Source organism: Macaca nemestrina, chromosome 4 (genome assembly GCF_043159975.1).
Source record: "Macaca nemestrina isolate mMacNem1 chromosome 4, mMacNem.hap1, whole genome shotgun sequence".
Lineage (NCBI taxonomy): Eukaryota > Metazoa > Chordata > Mammalia > Primates > Cercopithecidae > Macaca > Macaca nemestrina.
The window spans coordinates 128223433-128248587 of NC_092128.1; the positions used below are offsets into that span (position 1 = coordinate 128223433).

Below are 25155 nucleotides of genomic sequence, written 5' to 3' on the forward strand. Positions count from 1 at the left end.
AGGCATGGTGGCACGTGCCTGTAGTCCCAGCTACTCAGGAGGCTGAGGCAGGAGAATTGCTTGAACCCAGATTGCAGAGGTTGTAGTGAGCTGAGTTTGCAGACACTGCACTCCAGCCTTGATGACAGAGGGAGACACTATCTCAAAAATAAATAAATAAATAAATAAATAAATAAATAAATAAATAAATAAATAAAGTTTTTTCCTCTTTCAATATTATTTTGGTTTCTTATTTTACCATTTAATTGATTTAAACATTTTTAATACAATTTTAATATTATAAATGTATGTAACATCCAATTTCTTCTTACTCTAAATTCTGAGAACTCAATAGACTGGATTAAGAAAATGTGGCACACATACACCATGGAATATTATGCATCCATAAAAAAGAATGTGTTCATGTCTTTTGCAGGGACATGGATGAAGCTAGAAACCATCATACTCAGCAAACTATCGCAAGGACAGAAAACCAAACACCGCATGTTCTCACTCATAGATGGGAATTGAACAATAAGATCACCTGGACACGGGGTGGGGAACATCACACACCAGGGCCTGTCACGGGGAGGGGGCTGGGGGAAGGATAGCATTAGGAGAAATACCTAAATGATGAGTTGATGGGTGCAGGACACCAACACAGCACATATATACCTATGTATCAAGCCTGCATGTTGTGCACATGTACCCTAGAACTTCAAGTATAATAAAAAATAATAATAAATTCTGAGAACTTATTTGTTTGTATATGTCATAATTTATCATTTAGATCTCATGTTTGGGAGTATAACCCATAAACAATATCTAGCCACAGACAAGTGTAAGACAAAGTTGAATAATTACTAAATTTCAAAGGAAATTCGTACTGAGGTTAATTTAGATATTCAATGACATGCCAAGAAGGAAGCATTGAGACTGGAACCAAATCACCAAATACTGCATAACAAATTCTACCGTACTAACTTACTGTTAAAGACAGAAACATTCATTTTAGCCATGTGCAGCTACTAATATTTTCACATATTAATAAAGTAAAGTAATCACGTTGTTATGTGTGCAATGTGAATGCGTGTGCATCCCTGCAATGCCAAATAGAGCTAAAAAAATATCACGACTTTGCAGGAACACAAATAAGTCAAGAAAAGATTCAAAGGAGTTATCAACATGAGAAGCCAATGATTAATCACAAAGCAAAATTGATAATCTTGTGCCTATAGTCCCAGCTGCTTGGGAGGCTGAGGCAGGAGAATCACTTAAACCCGGGAGGCAGAGGTTGCAGTGAGCCAAGATAGCACCAATGCACTCCAGCCTGGGTGACAGAGTGAGACTCCACCTCAGAAACATAAAATAAAATAAATGAAGAAGCACAGGCAGCAGAAAGAAGGAAGGATGAGACAGCACATCTGGCAGGGTGAGGCTTCCTACAATAGGTTGATAATAATAGGAGCATCATTTCTTAGGTTTTTACAGCTCTCAGGGGTAGATGTGGTGCCACACTAGAATCAAAGTAAGGGAGATGAACCTGACCAGCCCAACTAAAGCCAAAAGCCTCCAAGTTCTGCAACTCTAAGAAAAATGAGATAGAACATGCAGCCTGCAGTCAAAGGGAGATAGTGAAGCTAGTCAGTCCATGCCTTGGCTGATTTAGGAAGGCAGGCCAGCTGTACTGATATGTTGGGGTTTGAATTGACCCAGAGTTTTTGTAGAGAAAAATTTAATAAGTTAATTTAAATGTTTTCCAGATGCATGTAGAGAAGCCCAGAGATTTCAGGCTCTGCTGTGTGCTTCAGAGCTCATCAGGGCATCAGCTCTGGAAGGATGCAGTTGTTCTTTGCACCATCCCCCATCCAGTCTTCTTTTTCCTAGATGCACAATCAGTGGGACACCAAGGAGAATGAACAAGGAACACATCGTGGTCAGGAGCAAGACGGATGCAAGAATAAGCAGTAACTACTTGGAAACCCAAAGGGAGCATTTTTCTCTTTCCTGTGGGCAGCCTCTCAACTTTTGTCCTTACTTCCTGGCCTCAGTGATGGGTTTTGAGACCCATCCTGCATCTGGAGGCACCACGGGTCCTGGTGGTAAACACCTTTACTGAATCTGCAGGAAAGCTTTCTCATGACAATATGACCTCTTCTCTGCGATCATCAGCTTCTGGGCAATCTGAACAAAGCGCAAACTAGAAACCTATAAAATGGAGAAGAGTAGGTCTTAGGAAAACATATTCCCACTTTTTCCCTTGGCAAGTTCAAACAACAACTGTGAAGACAGATAGATGTGTAAAAAATGATGGCATCCTGTAACTCCTCATCATGCGAGTTTACCATCAGGAGTTTTTAATTCTAGCTCCAAATGGGAACTAGAAGTCGCTTCACTGTGCATCTATCAATGATTGATTGCACAACATTTTGTGTATCATACTGAGGAGTCTTCACTGAAAGATTTTTTCATTGAACACATAAACATAAAAATAGGGAAAGGTGAAATAGCAACTCCATAATCATCAAACAAAGTGTAAGAATGTTAATCTCACATCATTAGCATTTTTGTACAAATTTCCATGTATATCTACCCATAAAATGAACATTTTAATAATAAATCAGTTCTATGAATTTAAAAGAAAAAGCCAATGAAATCATTTTCCCTTTTTTAACAACAAAGAGACAGACATATGATCCAGACATGCCCTGATAGAGTGGAGTGGGCGTGGGGCCTGTCCTGGGAAAGGGAAAGAAGGGCAGAGTCAGTGCTCTGGATCATGTGTTGAGGGGTAAGATGGGACACAAATAAAGAGAGAAGGGCCTGGGCCCAGCAACACTGAGGCTTGCAGGGGGCTTCTGAAAGCAACAGACATGGCCTGCAACACTAAAGGTCAGATAGGCCAGTTGCAATAAAAAGATCTGCCCAGACATCTCAGCAACTCTGCTGGGAGGCCCTGACTACACCTGGACTGGATACTCCTGAAGTAGACTGGCTCCCAGAGAGCCACACACACAAGGGTCCTGACCACTATGGCTGGGAAAATCTAAAAGAGCCAATTTCTTCTGTTTTCAGAGGCTCAGGTGAGTGGAGACCAGGTAAGACTTCAATGAAAGAGCCCTGAAGAGACAGGGTCTTATAGGTTTTTACCCTCTAAAACCCAAACCAGCTGGCCACCTTTCTCTCTCCTCCATGCCAGCAACACAAGCAGGGCTTCTTATAGACATCTCTGACCCCTCTGCCTGAGATGCAGCCACCTGAACATTTTGCACAACAGAAGAAGGCAAGAGAAGTACAAGGGCAGCTGCACCAATGTGTTTTGGTGGGCACCCTGGCCCAGGCTGCAGACAAAGCTGTGGGCATCAGGTGCCAGGCAATGTACTTACCCTCATGCCACTCCAAGCTGAAGCTGCTGCTTCTTCAGTTTCTTGAGCACCCAGTTTAGGAATGACTTCAGATTTGCCTTGGTGCTCTTAGGTGGTGGTTGGGAATAGCAGTGACTCCTGGCACCCTGGATCACCTTGCCCAGGCAACAGCCATTCCTGCCCACACTGCCACCAGTGGCCCCAGGTGCCTGGTTGTCCTGTTTTTTCTTCCTTAGTTCACCTTCTCCTCTGACATTCCTCAAACCCCACTCCTCCTCATTCTCGTAGTGAGGTGCCTGGCTTCTTAGAGACACAGGACCAGCCCAGATCTTAGTTCCTGAACATGTGGGGCCAGCAAGCAAGGAGGCCAGGAGAAAAGTCATCTGTGCCTCAAGGACTAATACAACTTTCACACACCAGAAAAAAGTTAGGTGTCCAGTTGGGGACTACAGGCCCCAATTTTGTTCATGTCTTGTCTTGTGTGTATGTGTGTATGTATATGTGTGTGTATATATATATATATTTAACTTTTAAGTACAGAGTTCAGAGGTATATGTGCAGGTATGTTACATAGGTAAATGTGTCATGGCGATTTGTTGTGCTGATTATTTCATCACCCAAGTATTAAGCCTAGTACTCATTCATTATTTCTCCTGATCCTCTTCCTCCTTCCAACTGCTACCCTCTGATAGGCGCCAGTGTGTTTTGTTCTCCTCTGTGTGTCTATGTGTTCTCATAATGTAGCTCCCACTTATAAGTGAGAACATGCTGTATTTGGTTTTCTGTTCCTGCATTAGTTTATTAAGGATAATGGCCTCCAACTCCATTCATGTCCCTACAAAGGACATGATCTCATTCTTTTTTATGGCTGCATAGTATTCTGTGGTGTATATCTACCAGATTTTCTTTATCCAGTCCATCATTTACGGGCATTTAGACTGATTCCACGTCTTTGCTGAATAGTGCTGCAGTAACACGTGTTTGCATGTGTCTTTACAATGCAATGTTTATATTCCTTTGGGTATATACTCAGTAATGAGATTGCTGAGTTGAATGGTAGTTTTGTTTTTAGGTCTTTGAGGAATCACCACACTCTCTTCCACCTGGTTGAACTAATTTTTACCACCAACAGAGTATAAGCATTTCTTTTTGTCTGCAATCTCACCAGCATCTATTATTTTTTGACTTTCTAACAGCAGCCATTCTGACTGGTGTGAGATGGTATATCATTGTGGTTTTGATTTGCATTTCTCTAATAATCAGTGATGTTGAGCTTTTTACACATGTTTATTGGCCATATGTATGTCTTCTTTTCAGAAGTGTCTGTTCACCTCCTTTGCCCACTTTTTAATAGGGTTTCTTTTTCTTATAAACTTGTTTAAGCCACTTACAACTGTTGGATATTAGAACTTTGTCAGATGCACAGTTTGCAAAAATTTTCTCTCATTCTGTAGATTATCTGTTTACTCTGTTGATAGTTTATTTTGCTGTGCAGAAGCATTTTAGTTTAATTTGATACCATTTGTTATTTTTTGCTTTTGTTACAATTGCTTTTGGCATCTTTGTCACAATTTTTTTGCCTGTGGCTAGCTCCTGAATTATATTGCCTAGGTTGTCTTCCAGGGTTTTTATAGTTTGGGAGTTTTATATTTAAGTCTTCGATTCATCTTGAGTTAATTTTTGTATATCATATAAGGAAGGTTTCCAGTTTCAATCTTCTGCATATGGCTAGCCAGTTATCCCAGCACCATTTATTGAATAGGTAATCTTTTCCTCATTGCATGTTTTAATCCAGTTTGCTGAAGATCAGATAGTTGTAGGTGTACAGTCTTATTTCTGGGTTTTCTATTCTATTCCCTTGGTCTATGTGTTCTTGTACTAGTAACATGCCCTTTTGGTTATTGTGGCTTTGTATTACACTTTGAAGTTGGGTACCATGATGTGTTGTGGGAAGTCAGGGACCCCAGATGGAGGGACTGGCTGAAGCCATGGCAGAAGAACACAAATTGTGAAGATTTCATGGACATTTATTAGTTCCCCAAATTAATACTTTAATAATTTCTCAAACCTGCCTTTACTGCAATCTTTGAACATAAATTGTGAAGATTTCACGGACATTTATCACTTCCCCAATCAGTACTCTTATAATTTCCCATGCCTATCTTTACTTTAATCTCTTAATCCTGTCATCTTCGTAAACTGAGGATGTATGTCGCCTCAGGACCCTGTGATGATTGTGTTAACTCCACAAATTGTTTGTAAAATATGTGTGTTTGAACAATATGAAATCTGGGCACCCTGAAAAAGAACAGGATAACAGCGACATTCAGAGAATGAGGGAGATAACCATAAGGTCTGACTGCCTGCGGGGCCAGGCAGAACAGAGTCATATTTTTCTTATTGCAGAAAGTGAGTAGGAGAAATATCACTGAATTCTTTTCCCAATAAGGAACAACCCTGGGAAGGGAATGCATTCCCAGGGGAGGCCTAGGGATGGCCGCTCTGGGGGTGTCTGCCTTATGTGGTTGAAGATAAGGGATGGAATATGCCCTGGTCTCCTTCAGTGCCCTCAGGCTTGCTAGGATTAGGAAATTCCAGTCTGGCGAATTCTAGTCAGACCAGTTCTCTGCTCTTGAACCCTGTTTCCTGTTAAGATGTTTATCAATGACAATGCATGCACAGCAGGACATGGAACCTCATTAGTAATTCTAGTTTTGCCCTTGCCTTGTGACCTTGCTCTGCCCTTCTGCCCTTGCGATCTTTTATTGCCATTTGAAGCATGTGATCTCTGTGACCCACTCCTTATTTGTACACCCCTCCCCTTTTGAAATCCCTAATAAAAACTTGCTGGCTTTGCGGCTCAGGGGCATCACAGAAACTGCCAACATGTGATGTCACCTCCAGAGGCCCAGCTGTAAAATTTCTCTTTTGTACTCTTTCTCTTTATTTCTCAGACTGGCCGACAATTAGGGAAAATAGAAAAGAACCTACGTTGAAATATTGGGACCTGGTTTCCCCAATAATGATGGCTCCAGCTTTGTTCTTTTTGTTTAGGATTGCTTCCCCAATTTTGGATCTACTTTAGTTCCACATGTATTTTAAAATAGTTTTTGTCTAGTTCTGTGAAGAATGTTAATGGTGCTTTAATGGGAGTAGCATTGAATCTGTAAGTTACTTTGGGCAGTATGGCCATTTTAATGATATTGATTATTCCCATCTGTGAGAATGACATGCTTTTAAATTTGTTTAATTTTTTTCTTGTTTCTTTGCTAGTGTCAAATGTTGCTTTATCCTGTTCAGGTGAGAAGTCATAAAAATACACTTAATTTTATAATGTATTTCTTGAGAAATCTATATTATCTTTGTGTGAGCAAAATCCTTTTGTGATTTAAAGGTAATTTTTGAAAAATTTTATAATTCTGTATCCGTTGTAGGCATCATTTTACAACTTTTTTATTTTATTTTATTTTACTTTGAGTTCTGGGATACATGTGCAGAACATGTAGGTTAGTTACACAGGTATACATGTGCCATGGTGGTTTGTTGCACCTATCTACCCATCATCTAGGTTTTTAAGCCCCACATGCATTAGGTATTTGTCCTAATGCTTTCCCTCCCCTCTTCCCCTACTCCCCAACAGGCCCTGGTGTGTGATGTTCCACACTCTGTGTCCATGTGTTTCCATCGTTCAACTTCCACTTATGAGTGAGAACATGTGGTGTTTGGTTTTCTGTTCCTGTGTTAGTTTGCTGAGAATGATGGTTCCCAGCTTCATCCATGTCCCTGAAAAGGACAGGAACTCATTCCTTCTTATGGCTGCATAGTATTCCATGGTATATATATGCAACATTTTCTATATCCAATCTATCATTGATGGGCATTTGGGTTGGCTCCAAGTTATTGCTATTGTAAACAGTGCTGCAATAAACATACATGTACATATGTCTTTATAGTAGGATGATTTATAATCCTATGGGTATATACCCAGTCATGGGATTGCTAGTTCAAATGGTTCTAGATCCTTGAGGAATTGCTACACTGTCTTCCACAATGGTTGAACTAATTTGCACTCCCACCATCAGTGTAAAAGCTAAAAACATTCCTATTTCTCCTCATCCTAGCCAGCATCCATTGTTTCCAGACTTTTTAATGATCACCATTCTAACTGGCATGAGATGTTAGCTCATTGTGGTGCTGGTTTGCACATTTCTCTAATGGCCAGTGATAATGAGCTTTTTTTCATATGTTTGTTGGCCACATAAATGTCTTCTTTTGGGAGGTATTTGTTCATATCCTTCACTCACTTTTTGATGGGGTTGTTTAGTTTTTTCTGGTACATTTGTTTAAGTTTCTTGTAGATTCTTGGTATTAGCCCTTTGTCAGGTGGATAGATTGCAAAATTTTTCTCCCATTCTGTAGGTTGCCTGTTCACTTTGATGATAGTTTCTTTTGCTATGCAGAAGCTTTTTAGTTTAATTAGATTCCACTTGTCAACTTTGGCTTTTGTTGCAATTGCTTTTGGTGTTTTAGGCATGAAGTCTTTGCCCATGCCTATGTCCTGAATGGTATTGCCTAGGTTTTCTTCAAGGGTTTTTATGGCTTTAGGTTTTACATTTCAGTCTTTAATCCATCTTGAGTTAATTTTTATATAAGGTGTAAAGAAGGGGTCCAGTTTCTGTTTTCTGCATATGGCTAGCCAGTTTTCCCAGCACTATTTATTAAATAGGGAATCCTTTCCCTGTTGCTTGTTTTTGTCAGGCTTGTAGAAGATCAGATGGTTGTAGATGTGTGGTATTTCTGAGGCCTCTGTTTTGTTCCATTGGTCTACATATCTGTTTTGGTACCAGTATCATGCTGTTCTGGTTACTGTAGCCTTGTAGTATAGTTTGATATCAGGTAGCACAATGCCTCCAGCTTTGTTCTTTTTGCTTAGGATTTTCTTGGCTATACGGGCTCTTTATTGGTTCCATATGAAATTTAAAGTAGTTTTTTCTAATTCTGTGAAGAAAGCCAGTGGTAGCTTGATGGGAATAGCATTGAATCTATAAATTACTTCAGGAAGTATGGTCATTTTCACAATATTGATTCTTCCTATCTATGAGCATGGAATTTATTTTTTCCATTTGTTTGTATCCTGTCTTATTTCCTTAAGCAGTGGTTTGTTCTCCTTGAAGAGGTTCTTCATGTCCCTTGTAAGTTGTATTCCTAGGTATTTTATTCTCTTTGTAGCAAGTGTGAATGGGATTTCATTCATTATTTGGTCCTCTGCTTGTCTATTATTGGTGTATAGGAATGCTTGTAATTTCTGCACATTGATTTTGTATCCTGAGACTTTGTTGAAGTTGGTTATCAGCTTAAGGAGTTTTTGGGCTGAGACAATAAGGTTTTCTAAATATACAATCACGTCGTCTGCAAACAGACAATTTGACTTCCTCTCTTCCTATTTGAATATGCTTTATTTCTTTCTCTTGCCTGATTGCCCCGGCCAGAACTTCCAATACCAAGTTGAATAGGAGTGGTGAGAGAGGGCATCCCTGTCTTGTGCCAGTTTAAAGGGAATGCTTCCAACTTTTGCCCATATTGGCTATGGGTTTGTCATAAATAGCTCTCATTATTTTGAAGTGTGTTCCCTCAATACCTGGTTTATTGAGAGTTTTTTTGCATGAAGGGGTATTGAATTTTATTGAAGGCCTTTTCTGCATTTATTGAGATAATCAGGTGGTTTTTGTCATTGGTTCTGTTTATGTGATGGATTACATTTATTGATTTGCCTATGTTGAAGCAGCCTTGCATCTCAAATATGAAGCCGACTTGATTGTAGTGGATAAGCTTTTGATGTACTGCAGGATTCAGTCTGGCAGTAATTTATTGAGGATTTCACATCAATGTTCATCAGGGTTATTGGCCTGAAATTTTCTTTTTTTGTTGTGTCTCTGCCAGATTTTGGAATCAGGATGATGCTGGCCTTATAAAATGAGTTAGGGAGGAGTCTTCTTTCTCTGTTGTTTGCAACAGCTTCAGAAGGAATGGTACCAGCTCCTCTTTGTACCTCTGGTAGAATTCGACTGTGAATCAGTTTGGTGCTGCCTGGGCTTTTTTTGGTTGGTAGGCTATTAATTACTCCCTCAATTTCAGAACTTGTTATTAGTCTATTTAGAGATTCAACTTCTTTCTGGTTTAGTCTCAGGAGGGTGTATGTGTCCAGGAATTTACACATTTCTTCTAGATTTTCTAGTTTATTTGCATAAAGGTATTTATAGTATTCTCTGATGGTAGTTTGTATTTCTGTGGGATCAGTGGTGATACCCCCTTATTCACTTTTTATTGTGTCTATTTGATTCTTCTCTCTTTTCCTTTTTATTAGTCTAGCTAGCTAGCAGTCTATCTATTTTGTTAATCTTTTCAAAAAACCAGCTCCTGGATTCATTTATTTTTAAGGCTTTTTTGTGTCTCTGCCTCCTTCAGTTCTGCTCTGATCTTAGTTATTTCTTGTCTTTTGCTAGCTTTTGAATTTGTTTGCTCTTGCTTCTCTAGTTCTTCTAATTGCGATGTTAGGGTGTCGATTTTAGATCTTTCCCACTTTCTGATGTAAGCATTTAGTACTATAAATTTCCCTCTTAACACAGCTTTAGCTGTGTCCCAGAGATTCTGATACATTGTGTCTTTGTTCTCTTTGGTTTCAAAGAACTTCTTTATTTCTGCCTTAATTTTGTTATTTACCCAGCAGTCATTCAGGAACAGATTGTTCAGTTTCCATGTAGTTGTGCAGTTTTGAGTGAATTTCTTAATGCTGAGTTCTAATTTTGATTGCACTGTGGTCTGAGAGACTGTTTGTTATGATTTCCATTCTTTTTCATTTGTTGAGTAGGGTTTTACTTCCAATTATGTGGTCGATTTTAGAATAAGTGCTGTGTGGTGCTGTGAAGAATGTATATTCTGTTGATTTGGGGTGTAGAGTTCTATAGATGTCTATTTGGTCTGCTTGGTCCAGAGCTGAGATCAAGTCCTGAATATCATTGTTAATTTTCTGTCTCATTGATCTAATATTGACAGTGGGGTGTCAAAGTTTCCTACTATTATTGTGTGGGAGTCTAAGTCTCTTTGTAGGTCTGTAATAACTTGTTTTATGAATCCGGGTGTTTCTGTATTGGGTGCATATATATTTAGGATAGTTAGCTCTTCTTGTTGCATTGATCACTTTATCATTATGTAATGCTCTTCTTTGTCTTTTTTGATCATCGTTGGTTTCAAGTCTGTTTTATCAAAGACTAGGATTGCAACCCCTGGTTTTTTTTGTTTTGTTTTGTTTTTTGTTTTTTTGTTTTGTTTTGTTTTGTTTTGCTTTCCTTTTGGTTGGTAAATATTCTTCCATCCCTTTATTTTGAGCCCATGTGTGTCTTTGCATGTGAAATGGGTCTCCTGAATACAGCACACTGATGGGTCTTGACTCTATCCAATTTGCCAGTCCATGTCTTTTAATTGGGGGAATGTAGTCCATTTATATTTAAGGTGAATATTGTTATGTGTGAATTTGATCCTGTCAACATGATGCTAGCTGGTTATTTCACACATTAGTTGATGCAGTTTCCTCATAGGGACATTGGTCTTTATATTTTGGTATGTTTTTGCAGTGGTTGGTACCAGTTTTTCCTTTCCATATTTAGTGCTTCCTCAGGAACTCTTGTAAGGCAGCCCTGGAGGTGAAAAATCCCTCAGCATTTGCTTGTCTGGAAAGGATTTTATTTCTCCTTCACTAATGAAGCTTAGCTTGGCTGGATATGAAATTCTGGGTTGAAAATTCTTTTCTTTAAAAATGTTGAATATTGGTCCCCATTCTCTTCTAGCTTGTAGGGTTTCTGCAGAGAGATCCACTGTTGGTCTGATGGGCTTCTCTTTGCAGATAATCTGACCTTTCTCTCTGGCTGCCCTTAACTGTTTTTCCTTTGTTTCAACCTTAGAGAATCTGATGATTATGTGTCTTGGGGTTGGTCTTCTTGAGCAGTATCTTAGTGGTGTTCTCTATATTTCCTGAATTTAAATGTTGGCCTGTCTTGCTCGGTTGGCGAAGTTCTTCTGCATAACATCCTGAAGGGTGTTTTCCAACTGGGTTCCATTCTCCCCATCAATTTCAGGTACACCAATCAATCATAGGTTTGGTCCTTTCACATAGTCCCGTATTTCCTGGAGGCTTTGTTCATACCTTTTCATTCTTTTTTCTTTAATCTTCTCTTCCTGCCTTATTTCAGTAAGTTAATCTTCAATCTCTGATATCCTTTCTTTCACTCGATCAACTTGGCTATTGATACTTGTGTATGCTTCACAAAGTTCTCCTGCTGTGTTTTACAGCTCCATCTGGTCATTTATGTTCTTCTCTAAACTGGTTATTCTAGTTAGCAGTTCCTATAACCTTTTATCAAGGTTCTTAGCTTCCTTGCATTGGGTTAGAATATAGTCTTTTAGCTCAGAAGAGTTTTGTTATTATCCACCTTCTGAAGCCTACATCTGTTAATTTGTCAAACTCATTCTCCGTTCAGTTTTGTGCCCTTGCTGGAGAGGAGGTGCTATGATTTGGAGCAGAAGAGGCATCCTGGTTTTAGGAATTTGCAGTATTTTTGTGCTGTTTTTTCCTCATTTTGTGGATTTAACTACCTTTGATCTTTGAGGCTGATGATCTTTGGATGGGGTTTTTGGGTAGGGGTCCTTTTGGTTGATTTTGATGTTGTTGCTTTCTGTTTGTTAGTTTTTCCTCTAACAGGCCCCTCTTCTGCAGGTCTGTTGGAGTTTGCTGGAGGTCCACTCCAGACCCTGTTTGCCTGGGTATCACCAGCAGAGGCTGCAGAACAGCAAAGATTGCTGCCTGCTCCTTCCTCTAGAAGCTTCATCCCAGAGGGGCACCAGCCTGATGCCAGCTGGAGCTCTCCTGTGTGACGTGTCTGTTGACCCTTCCTGAGAGGTCTCTCCCAGTCAGGAGGCATGGGGATCAGGGACCAACTTGAGGAGGCAGTCTGTCCTTTAGCAGAGCTTGGGCGTTGTGCTGGGAGAATCCTCCTTGTCAGGATCTGCTGCTCTCTTCAGAGCCAGCAGGAAGAAATGTTAAATTCCACTGAGGTTGTTCCCACAGCCACCCCTTCCCCCAGGTGCTCTGTCCCAGGGAGATGGGAGTTTTATTTATAAGCCCCTGACTGGGGCTGCTGCCTTTCTTTCAGAGATGCCCTGGCCAGTGAAGAGGAATCTAGAATGGCAGTCTGGCCACGGCCACTTTGCTGGCTGTGTTGAGTTCCTCCCAGTCCAAACTTCCTGGCCTCTTCAGCACTATCAGAGGAAAACTGACTACTCAAACCTCGGTAATAACAGACACCCCTTCCCTCACCAAGATCGATCATCCCAGGTTGACTTCAGACTGCTGTGCTGGCAGTGAGAATTTCAAACCAGTGGTTCTTAGCTTGCTGGGCTCCATGGGAGTGAGACCCGCTGATCAGACCACTTGGCTCCCTGGCTTCAGCCCCCTTTCTAGGGGAGTAAACTGTTCTGTCTTGCTGGGGTTCCAGGTGCCACTGGGGTACTAAAAATATTCCTGTGGCTAGCTTGGTGTGTGCCCAAACAGCTACCCAGTTTTGTGCTTGAAACCTAGAGCCCTGGTGGTATAGGCATACTTGGGAATCTTCTGGTCTGTGGATTGCAAAAACCATGGGAAAACCATAGTATCTGGGCTAGATAGCACAGTCCCTCATGGATTCCCTTGGCTGGGGGAGGGAGTTCCCTGGCTCCTTGCACTTCCTGAGTCAGGTGATGCCCCACTCTACTTCTACTCGCCCTCCATGGACTGCACCCACTGCCTAACCAGTCCCAATGAGATGAACTGGGTACCTCAGTTGGAAATAGAGAAATCACTGCCTTCTGCATTGGTCTCGCTGGGAGCTGCAGACAAGAGCTGTTCCTATTCAGCCATCTTGCCCCAAACAATCCCACTTTCTCTCTTTTTGCTCCCCAAAGTCACTAAGGTCTTAAGAGCTAACATTGTAGATCAACTTTGTATTTGTATACATGTTTCATTACAGAAAATTTAAAACATACGCAAAATAAAGAAAACAGTATAATATGCCTGTTACCCAGGCTCAAAAACCACTAATAATGTACCAAATTTATTTTATCTATACTCCAATCCATTTTCTACCCAGACTTCATTCTTTATTATTATTTTTTTCTAAGGTAACATGTGTGCTAAATGAAGGTAAAATCTTGGCTGAGCACAATGGCTTAAGCCTGTGTAATTCCATCATTTTGGAATGACAAGACAGGAGGCTCACTTGAGCTTAGGAGTTTGAGAGCAACCTGGGCAACATAGTGAGACCACATCTTTACTAAAAATATATTTTTTTAAAATGAGGCATGATGGTGCATGCCTATACTCCCAGCTACTTGGGATGCTGACATAGCAGGATCCCTTGAGTCTGGGAGGTTGAGGCTTCAGTGAGATGTGATTGGGCAGCTACACACAAGCCTGGGTGACAGAGTGAGGCTCTGTCTCAAAAGCAAAAGAGAAAGATTCAATCTTAACTGTACTTTTTAAAACATCAGTATGCACATATAAACATTTTTCTTTTAAGAATAGAAGTATCCAAGTTAATAATCATTACTATAAACCCATTTGTTACTCAGACTTTACCTTTTAATTAGATTTTTAAAAAAATAAGATGTGAGCTCATTGAAAGGTCCAATGTTGGCCAGGTATAGTGGCTTGCATTTGTAATTCCACCCCTTTGGGAAGCCAGAGCTCAGGAGTTTGAGACTAGCCCAGGCAACATAACAAGACCTCACTAGCGCAACATAGTGAGACCTCATCTCTACAAAAATTTTTTAAAAATTAGTTGGGCGTGATGGTGCACACTTTATTCTGTAGTCCCAGCTATTTGGGATGCTGACTTCGGAGGATTGCTCAAGTCTGGGAGGCCAAGGCTGCAGTAAGCTGTGATTGCACCACTACACTCCACCTTGACTGACAGATTGAGATGCTGTCAAAAAAAAAAAAGGTAAATCTTAACTGTACTGGATTGACACATCAATACATCTATATAAACAATCCCTCTCTTAAAAATGAAAGTACCCCACTTAAAAATTATTGATATGCATGGGAATTACCTATGCAAACCATTTTTAATTTGTTTTGGTTTGGATTTTTATTGAAAGGAAACACCTAGAAACGTTACCTAAAATCTAGATTTTGATAAAAATAGGCTTGAATTTGGTCTGAGAATTTCAAAATAGGTATGAGTTTTGTCTGAGAATTTGTCTTTCTAACAAAGTACAGATATTACAGCACATGGTAGATACAGGGTCTCTTTTATCTAAAATAAATAAAATTTGGTGAATAAAAATTTTTAAATTTGACCTGAGGTTAGAGGACAAATCAAAACACCTGTACAATGTGTTATCTGTAGAAGTTTATTTTTTAATAATGACATAAACTATTAATAACCAAAAAAGTTATAGTAACTTATTAACTAAAGTGAGCAGAATTCCTATTACGGTATCTATGGAAATGCTTTCTTAGAGTAAAATATTCTCTTATCTTGCAAGGGCACTGGTTAATAACCGTGATGATTTGGAAGTCAATGTCTCATAAAGTAGTAGACCCCTTTTCACACCCATAGCTGGCCTTCACAGAGTTATCAAAAAAGCAGTCATTTACACAAGAGCAGATAATTTTTTTAGGTTCTTTTAAGTTTATATGACAATGTTGTTATAAAATTTAAATCAATTTTCCTACAAGATTATCTGACAAAATTTTATGTTATAATATCACAATATGATATGTAATATAAAGTAATATAATAACATTTTGTCCAATATGATGTCATATTATAATGTATGTTATTTCATAAAATATATTAAAAAATCAAAATGTTATATTATGATATCACAATGTATTATACCATATATATTATGGTATAATATGATATCACAATGTATTACTTATGATATATATAATACATTGTGGTATCATAGTACATATATTATGATATCACAATGTATTATGACATCATTATGTAAATTATGTCTGACATATATCACAACATATTATATTACATTGTTACATTATATATGATATGATATGATATGATATGATATTATACTACATTACATAGTCTAGCTAACTGACATGGCCCAGCAGACTGCCCAGGGCATGAACTACTTCCATGACAGGAATATTAGCCAAGGAGATCTCAAGTCTAATAACATTTTTTGACACAAAGGGTTCCCAGTAAAGATGAGTGACTCCTGTCTGACCACAGTGAAGACTCAATGAAGCAGGGCCCAGCCCTCGGAGCAGCCTTCACGTTCTGTTTTATGGATCGCAGCTGAGGTGATTTTTATGCAGAACCTGAACCCCTTCAGCTTCCAGTCAGACGTCTATGCCAGTGCGGTTGTGCTCTAAAAGCTCATGACTGGCTCACTGCCTTATAGCCACATTGGCAGCTATGACCAGATTATCTTTATGGCGGGCTGTGACTCTTTGTCCCTGGACCTCAGAAAAATCTCCAGCAACTGCCCCAAGCCATGCCAGACCTGCTGTCTGACTGCCTCAAGTTCCAGTAAAAGGAGTGGCTCCAGACTCTGGCCACAATTTTTCTGCTGCGAGGGTCACTCCCCAAGATTGAGGGAAATACCTCCAAACCTTCCTTTTATCAAACCCAGGCTGATGAGTTGCCTTCCTGCCTACTGAGCACAGGCTGTCTTGAGCCTTAGGCTTCACTCCCAGCCACTAGGGAGCTAATCTTAGCCCGCCATGCCAAGGAGCCTTGCCCACCAACTATCACTGTTTTATCTCTGTCCTGAAGTTGCAGCAGAATCTCATATTCCCCACCTGTTAGATGAGGGGGTCCCTATGTGCTTTCCCAGTTCTTCTGAAACTGAAAAACCCTTAAGGATTGAGCCCCAGCCCCCCTCCATCATTTTGTTTCTTGGCTTAGGAGATACCTCTAAATTTGGGGAACTCCTTCATCTCATATGGCTAAATTTTCTAGCAGAGATTTCACTCAGAATCTCTCTGGAATTTGTGCCTGATGTGACTTCCACTGGACTTTGGGGTTCGGCACATCATGTATTTTGGGAGTTGCCTTTTTGTCCTCTCCTCCATTCAAGGACTACTCTCTTACTTCACCAAAATACAGAGAATTTTGCTGAAAAAACAATAAAGTGTTTCAAATAAACCTTCCCAACCTTTGCCTCTGGGGAAAACATACTTTTTATTAAATTATTTATGTATGTATTTGACCTCTGCTCTAAAAAGAGACACTACTCACTTCACACAAGGCTGTCAGTTATTTAAAAACATCCTTGAAAAGATTGTCCCAACAGAAGCTTATATAAGACATAAAACAAATTAACCAACAGGTCTATAAAAATTGTCTCCCAACACAACATGCCCTTAAAAATACAAAAATATTAGTACAACCATTATAAAAAACACTGTGAAGCTTTTTCAAATAATTAAAATAGAGTTGCCATCTTATCCACCAATTTCACTTCCAGATATATAACCAAAGAAAATAAAATTAGTCTCTAGAAGAGACATCAGCACTTCTAAATTCATTGCAGAATTATTTACAATGACTGAGACATGCAAACAATCTATGTATCCATTAATAGATGAATGGATAAAGAAATTATGGAACATTTATATAAAGGAATATTATTCAGCCATAAAAAAGAGAATTCTGCCATTTGCAAGAATATGAATTAACCTAGAGGACATTAGCTTAAGTGAAATAAGCTAGACACAGAATGACAAATACTGTTTGATTTCATGCATATATGAAGCCAAAAATGTCAAAGTCATAGAAACAGAGAGTACACAGTGGTTCCTAGGGGGTGGTGGATGGAAGAAATGAAGACATATTGATCAAAAGTACAAACTTTTAGATATAAAATAAACAAGTTCTGGTGATTTAATGTACAGCATGGATGTCCATGAATGCTGTCTTAGGCTATCCCTACTTCTGCAACAAAATATTTTAGAATAGGTAATTCATACAGAGTCTAAACTTAGTTCTCACAGTTATGGAGGCTGAGAAGTCCAAGACCAGGGCACCAGCAGGTACACCTAATAGTACCTGCTAATCACATTAATTTGATAATTACACTATATGTATGTATGTACATATTAATTGGAGCATCACATTTTAACCCTATGTTGTTTTTATGAAAATGTTACTCCTGTACAACTTTATTCTCTCTTTCCCTCCTAGTTTGGGTACTATTATTTAACTCTAAATATGTTACAAATACAACAATATGTTTTTATAGTTATCTGCTTATATAATTTTATTTGTTTTAAATAAGTTGAAATAAGAAAAAAGAGCACTTGTATATTTACAGGTTTGTTTTGTTAAACTTATTATTCATTGTATTATTTTAATCTTTCAGTTTTACTAATGTATTTTTTAAAATCTTTGTGGATACAAGTTATTATGTGGAAAAATTTTCTTAGCCCAATATATCTTTTCTTGAACCCACCTTCTCTGTGCTGTTATTGGCAAATAAATTAAATTTCCTTATATTATAGCACTGAAGATTCAATTACAAACAATATTACAAAGTTGCTTTTGACAATCAGATAATATGAGAAAAATATTTCTTTTTTTTTTTTTTTTTTTGAGACGGAGTCTCGCTCTGTCGCCCAGGCTGGAGTGCAGTGGCCGGATCTCAGCTCACTGCAAGCTCCGCCTCCCGGGTTTATGCCATTCTCCTGCCTCAGCCTCCCGAGTAGCTGGGACTACAGGCGCCCGCCACCGCGCCCGGCTAGCTTTTTGTATTTTTTTAGTAGAGACGGTGTTTCACCGTGTTAGCCAGGATGGTCTCGATCTCCTGACCTCGTGATCCGTCCGCCTCGGCCTCCCAAAGTGCTGGGATTACAGGCTTGAGCCACCGCGCCCGGCCGAGAAAAATATTTCTTATACGGCCTTAAATATTTGTTACATTTACTAGTCTTCTTTGTCTTTTTTGGGCATTGAAATTATCTGGGATTAGGCCGGGCACAGTAGCTTATGCCTGTAATCCCAGCACTTTGAGAGGCCAAGGTGGGTGGATCACCTGAGGTCAGGAGTTCAAGACCAGCCTGACCAACATGGTGAAACCTCATCTCTCCTAAAAATACAAAATTAGCTGGGCATAGTAGTGCATGCCTATAATCCCAGCTACTCGGGAGGCTGAGGCAGGAGAATCGCTTGAATCCAGGAGGTGGAGTTTGCGGAGAGCCGAGATCGTACCATTGCACTCCATCCTGCGCAATGAGTAAAACTCTGCCTCAAAAAAAAAAAAAAAATTATCTGGGATTACTTGCATTCAGCCTGAAAACTTATTTTTATTCTTTCTCAAATGATCTGTCTGCATCAAGAAATTGCCTCAGTTTTTATTTATCTGAAAGTCTTTATTTTTATTTATTTTTAATTGATAGTTTTCCTGAGGATAAAATTTTTAGTGGACAGTTTTTTGTCTTTGAGCATTGAAATACATATATTCTTAGAAGTTGAAAAGCTTTTAAGAAGAAACAAAATTCGGGGGGGCGGAGCAAGATGGCCGAATAGGAACAGCTCCAGTCTCCAACTCCCAGCGCGAGCGACACAGAAGACCGGTGATTTCTGCATTTTCAACTGAGGTACTGGGTTCATCTCACTGGGGAGTGCCGGACGATCGGTGCTGGTCAGCTGCTGCAGCCCGACCAGCGAGAGCTGAAGCAGGGCGAGGCATTGCCTCACCTGGGAAGCGCAAGGGGGAAGGGAATCCCTTTTCCTAGCCAGGGGAACTGAGACACACAACACCTGGAAAATCGGGTAACTCCCACCCCAATACTGCGCTTTAAGCAAACAGGCACACCAGGAGATCATATCCCACACCTGGCCGGGAGGGTCCCACACCCACGGAGCCTCCCTCATTGCTAGCACAGCAGTCTGTGATCTACCGGCAAGGCAGCAGCGAGGCTGGGGGAGGGGCGCCCGCCATTGCTGAGGCTTAAGTAGGTAAACAAAGCTGCTGGGAAGCTCGAACTGGGTGGAGCTCACAGCAGCTCAAGGAAACCTGCCTGTCTCTGTAGACTCCACCTCTGGGGACAGGGCAATAACAAACACAGCCAAAACCTCTGCAGACGCAAACGACTCTGTCTGACAGCTTTGAAGAGAGCAGTGGATCTCCCAACACGGAGGTTGAGATCTGAGAAGGGACAGACTCCCTGCTCAAGTGGGTCCCTGACCCCTGAGTAGCCTAACTGGGAGACATCCCCCACTAGGGGCAGTCTGACACCCCACACCTCACAGGGTGGAGTACACCCCTGAGAGGAAGCTTCCAAAGCAAGAATCAGACAGGTACACTCGCTGTTCAGAAATATTCTTTTTTTTTTTTTTTTTTTTTTTTTGGGGACGGAGTCTCACGCTGTTGCCCAGGCTGGAGTGCAGTGGCGTGATCTCGGCTCACTGCAAGCTCCGCCTCCCAGGTTCCCGCCATTCTCCTGCCTCAGCCTCCTGAGTAGCTGGGACTACAGGTGCCCGCCACCGCGCCCGGCTAATTTTTTGTATTTTTAGTAGAGACGGGGTTTCACTGTGGTCTCGATCTCCTGACCTTGTGATCCGCCCGCCTCGGCCTCCCAAAGTGCTGGGATTACAGGCTTGAGCCACCGCGCCCGGCCTTGTTCAGAAATATTCTATCTTCTGCGGCCTCTGCTGCTGATACCCAGGCAAACAGGGTCTGGAGTGGACCTCAAGCAATCTCCAACAGACCTACAGCTGAGGGTCCTGACTGTTAGAAGGAAAACTATCAAACAGGAAGGACACCTACACCAAAACCCCATCAGTACATCACCATCATCAAAGACAAGAGGCAGATAAAACCACAAAGATGGGGAAAAAGCAGGGCAGAAAAGCTGGAAATTCAAAAAATAAGAGCGCATCTCCCCCGGCAAAGGAGCGCAGCTCATCGCCAGCAACGGATCAAAGCTGGACGGAGAATGACTTTGACGAGATGAGAGAAGAAGGCTTCAGTCCATCAAATTTCTCAGAGCTAAAGGAGGAATTACGTACCCAGCGCAAAGAAACTAAAAATCTTGAAAAAAAAGTGGAAGAATTGATGGCTAAAGTAATTAATGCAGAGAAGGTCATAAACGAAATGAAAGAGATGAAAACCATGACACGAGAAATACGTGACAAATGCACAAGCTTCAGTAACCGACTCGATCAACTGGAAGAAAGAGTATCTGCGATTGAGGATCAAATGAATGAAATGAAGCGAGAAGAAAAACCAAAAGAAAAAAGAAGAAAAAGAAATGAACAAAGCCTGCAAGAAGTATGGGATTATGTAAAAAGACCAAATCTACGTCTGATTGGGGTGCCTGAAAGTGAGGGGGAAAATGGAACCAAGTTGGAAAACAGTCTTCAGGATATCATCCAGGAGAACTTCCCCAACCTAGTAGGGCAGGCCAACATTCAAATCCAGGAAATACAGAGAACGCCACAAAGATACTCCTCGAGAAGAGCAACTCCAAGACACATAATTGCCAGATTCACCAAAGTTGAAATGAAGGAAAAAATCTTAAGGGCAGCCAGAGAGAAAGGTCGGGTTACCCACAAAGGGAAGCCCATCAGACTAACAGCAGATCTCTCGGCAGAAACTCTCCAAGCCAGAAGAGAGTGGGGGCCAATATTCAACATTCTTAAAGAAAAGAATTTTAAACCCAGAATTTCATATCCAGCCAAACTAAGTTGCATAAGTGAAGGAGAAATAAAATCCTTTACAGATAAGCAAATGCTTAGAGATTTTTTCACCATTAGGCCTGCCTTACAAGAGACCCTGAAGGAAGCACTAAACATGGAAAGGAACAACCGGTACCAGCCATTGCAAAAACATGCCAAAATGTAAAGACCATCGAGGCTAGGAAGAAACTGCATCAACTAATGAGCAAAATAACCAGTTAATATCATAATGGCAGGATCAAGTTCACACATAACAATCTTAACCTTAAATGTAAATGGACTAAATGCTCCAATTAAAAGACACAGACAGGCAAACTGGATCAAGAGTCAAGACCCATCAGTCTGCTGTATTCAGGAGACCCATCTCACACGCAGAGACATACATAGGCTCAAAATAAAGGGATGGAGGAAGATTTACCAAGCAAATGGAGAACAAAAAAAAGCGGGGGTTGCAATACTAGTCTCTGATAAAACAGACTTTAAACCATCAAAGATCAAAAGAGACAAAGAAGGCCATTACATAATGGTAAAGGGATCAATTCAACAGGAAGAGCTAATTATCCTAAATATATATGCACCCAATACAGGAGCACCCAGATTCATAAAGCAAGTCCTTAGAGACTTACAAAGAGACTTAGACTCCCATACAATAATAATGGGAGACTTCAACACTCCACTGTCAACATTAGACAGATCAACGAGACAGAAAGTTAACAAGGATATCCAGGAATTGAACTCATCTCTGCAGCAAGCAGACCTAATAGACATCTATAGAACTCTCCACCCCAAATCAACAGAATATACATTCTTCTCAGCACCACATCGTACTTACTCCAAAATCGACCACGTAATTGGAAGTAAAGCACTCCTCAGCAAATGTACAAGAACAGAAATTATAACAAACTGTCTCTCAGACCACAGTGCAATCAAACTAGAACTCAGGACTAAGAAACTCAATCAAAACCGCTCAACTACATGGAAACTGAACAACCTGCTCCTGAATGACTACTGGGTACATAACGAAATGAAGGCAGAAATAAAGATGTTCTTTGAAACCAATGAGAACAAAGATACAACATACCAGAATCTCTGGGACACATTTAAAGCAGTGTGTAGAGGGAAATTTAGAGCACTAAATGCCCACAAGAGAAAGCAGGAAAGATCTAAAATTGACACTCTAACATCACAATTAAAAGAACTAGAGAAGCAAGAGCAAACACATTCGAAAGCTAGCAGAAGGCTAGAAATAACTAAGATCAGAGCAGAACTGAAGGAGATAGACACACAAAACACTCTCCAAAAAATCAATGAATCCAGGAGTTGGTTTTTTGAAAAGATCAACAAAATTGACAGACCGCTAGCAAGACTAATAAAGAAGAAAAGAGAGAAGAATCAAATCGACGCAATTAAAAATGATAAAGGGGATATCACCACTGACCCCACAGAAATACAAACTACCATCAGAGAATACTATAAACACCTCTATGCAAATAAACTGGAAAATCTAGAAGAAATGGATAATTTCCTGGACACTTACACTCTTCCAAGACTAAACCAGGAAGAAGTTGAATCCCTGAATAGACCAATAGCAGGCTCTGAAATTGAGGCAATAATTAATAGCCTACCAACCAAAAAAAGTCCAGGACCAGATGGAGTCACAGCTGAATTCTACCAGAGGTACAAGGAGGAGTTGGTACCATTCCTTCTGAAACTATTCCAATCAATAGAAAAAGAGGGAATCCTCCCTAACTCATTTTATGAGGCCAACATCATACTGATACCAAAGCCTGGCAGAGACACAACAAAAAAAGAGAATTTTAGACCAATATCCCTGATGAACATCGATGCAAAAATCCTCAATAAAATACTGGCAAACCGGATTCAGCAACACATCAAAAGCTTATCCACCATGATCAAGTGGGCTTCATCCCTGGGATGCAAGGCTGGTTCAACATTCGCAAATCAATAAACATAATCCAGCATATAAACAGAACCAAAAACAAGAACCACATGATTATCTCAATAGATGCAGAAAAGGCTTTTGACAAAATTCAACAGCCCTTCATGCTAAAAACGCTCAATAAATTCGGTATTGATGGAACGTACCTCAAAATAATAACAGCTATTTATGACAAACCCACAGCCAATATCATACTGAATGGGCAAAAACTGGAAAAATTCCCTTTGAAAACTGGCACAAGACAGGGATGCCCTCTCTCACCACTCCTATTCAACATAGTGTTGGAAGTTCTGGCTAGGGCAATTAGGCAAGAGAAAGAAATCAAGGGTATTCAGTTAGGAAAAGAAGAAGTCAAACTGTCCCTGTTTGCAGATGACATGATTGTATATTTAGAAAACCCCATCGTCTCAGCCCAAAATCTCCTTAAGCTGATAAGCAACTTCAGCAAAGTCTCAGGATACAAAATTAATGTGCAAAAATCACAAGCATTCTTATACACCAGTAACAGACAAACAGAGAGCCAAATCATGAATGAACTTCCATTCACAATTGCTTCAAAGAGAATAAAATACCTAGGAATCCAACTTACAAGGGATGTAAAGGACCTCTTCAAGGAGAACTACAAACCACTGCTCAGTGAAATAAAAGAGGACACAAACAAATGGAAGAACATACCATGCTCATGGATAGGAAGAATCAATATCGTGAAAATGGCCATACTGCCCAAGGTAATTTATAGATTCAATGCCATCCCCATTATGCTACCAATGACTTTCTTCACAGAATTGGAAAAAACTGCTTTAGAGTTCACATGGAACCAAAAAAGAGCCCGCATTGCCCAGACAATCCTAAGCCAAAAGAACAAAGCTGGAGGCATCACGCTACCTGACTTCAAACTATACTACAAGGCTACAGTAACCAAAACAGCATGGTACTGGTACCAAAACAGAGATATAGACCAATGGAACAGAACAGAGTCCTCAGAAATAATACCACACATCTACAGCCATCTGATCTTTGACAAACCTGAGAGAAACAAGAAATGGGGAAAGGATTCCCTATTTAATAAATGGTGCTGGGAAAATTGGCTAGCCATAAGTAGAAAGCTGAGACTGGATCCTTTCCTTACTCCTTATACGAAAATTAATTCAAGATGGATTAGAGACTTAAATGTTAGACCTAATACCATAAAAATCCTAGAGGAAAACCTAGGTAGTACCATTCAGGACATAGGCATGGGCAAAGACTTCATGTCTAAAACACCAAAAGCAACGGCAGCAAAAGCCAAAATTGACAAATGGGATCTCATTAAATTAAAGGGCTTCTGCACAGCAAAAGAAACTACCATCAGAGTGAACAGGCAACCTACAGAATGGGAGAAAATTTTTGCAATCTACTCATCTGACAAAGGGCTAATATCCAGAACCTACAAAGAACTCAAACAAATTTACAAGAAAAAAACAAACAACCCCATCAAAAAGTGGGCAAAGGATATGAACAGACATTTCTCAAAAGAAGACATTCATACAGCCAACAGACACATGAAAAAATGCTCATCATCACTGGCCATCAGAGAAATGCAAATCAAAACCACAATGAGATACCATCTCACACCAGTTAGAATGGCGATCATTAAAAAGTCAGGAAACAACAGGTGCTGGAGAGGATGTGGAGAAATAGGAACACTTTTACACTGTTGGTGGGATTGTAAACTAGTTCAACCATTATGGAAAACAGTATGGCGATTCCTCAAGGATCTAGAACTAGATGTACCATATGATCCAGCCATCCCATTACTGGGTATATACCCAAAGGATTATAAATTATGCTGCTATAAAGACACATGCACACGTATGTTTATTGCGGCACTATTCACAATAGCAAAGACTTGGAATCAACCCAAATGTCCATCAGTGACAGATTGGATTAAGAAAATGTGTCACATATACACCGTGGAATACTATGCAGCCATCAAAAAGGATGAGTTTGCGTCCTTTGTAGGGACATGGATGCAGCTGGAAACCATCATTCTTAGCAAACTATCACAAGAACAGAAAACCAAACACCGCATGTTCTCACTCATAGGTGGGAACTGAACAATAAGATCACT

General features: G+C 40.2%; 1 long non-coding RNA gene across 1 annotated transcript in view; it reads right to left on the reverse strand.

The window, feature by feature from the left end:
• Positions 1-1371: 1371 nt before the first annotated feature.
• The window catches only part of LOC139362888 (uncharacterized), a 33814-nt gene continuing 10030 nt past the window's right edge, over positions 1372-25155 (reverse strand). The window contains exons 2-3 of the long non-coding RNA XR_011622437.1: positions 14011-14356; positions 1372-2187 (exon numbers count right to left, since the gene is read on the reverse strand). This is a non-coding gene — a long non-coding RNA (uncharacterized lncRNA). The remainder of the gene's footprint in view (positions 2188-14010; positions 14357-25155) is intronic.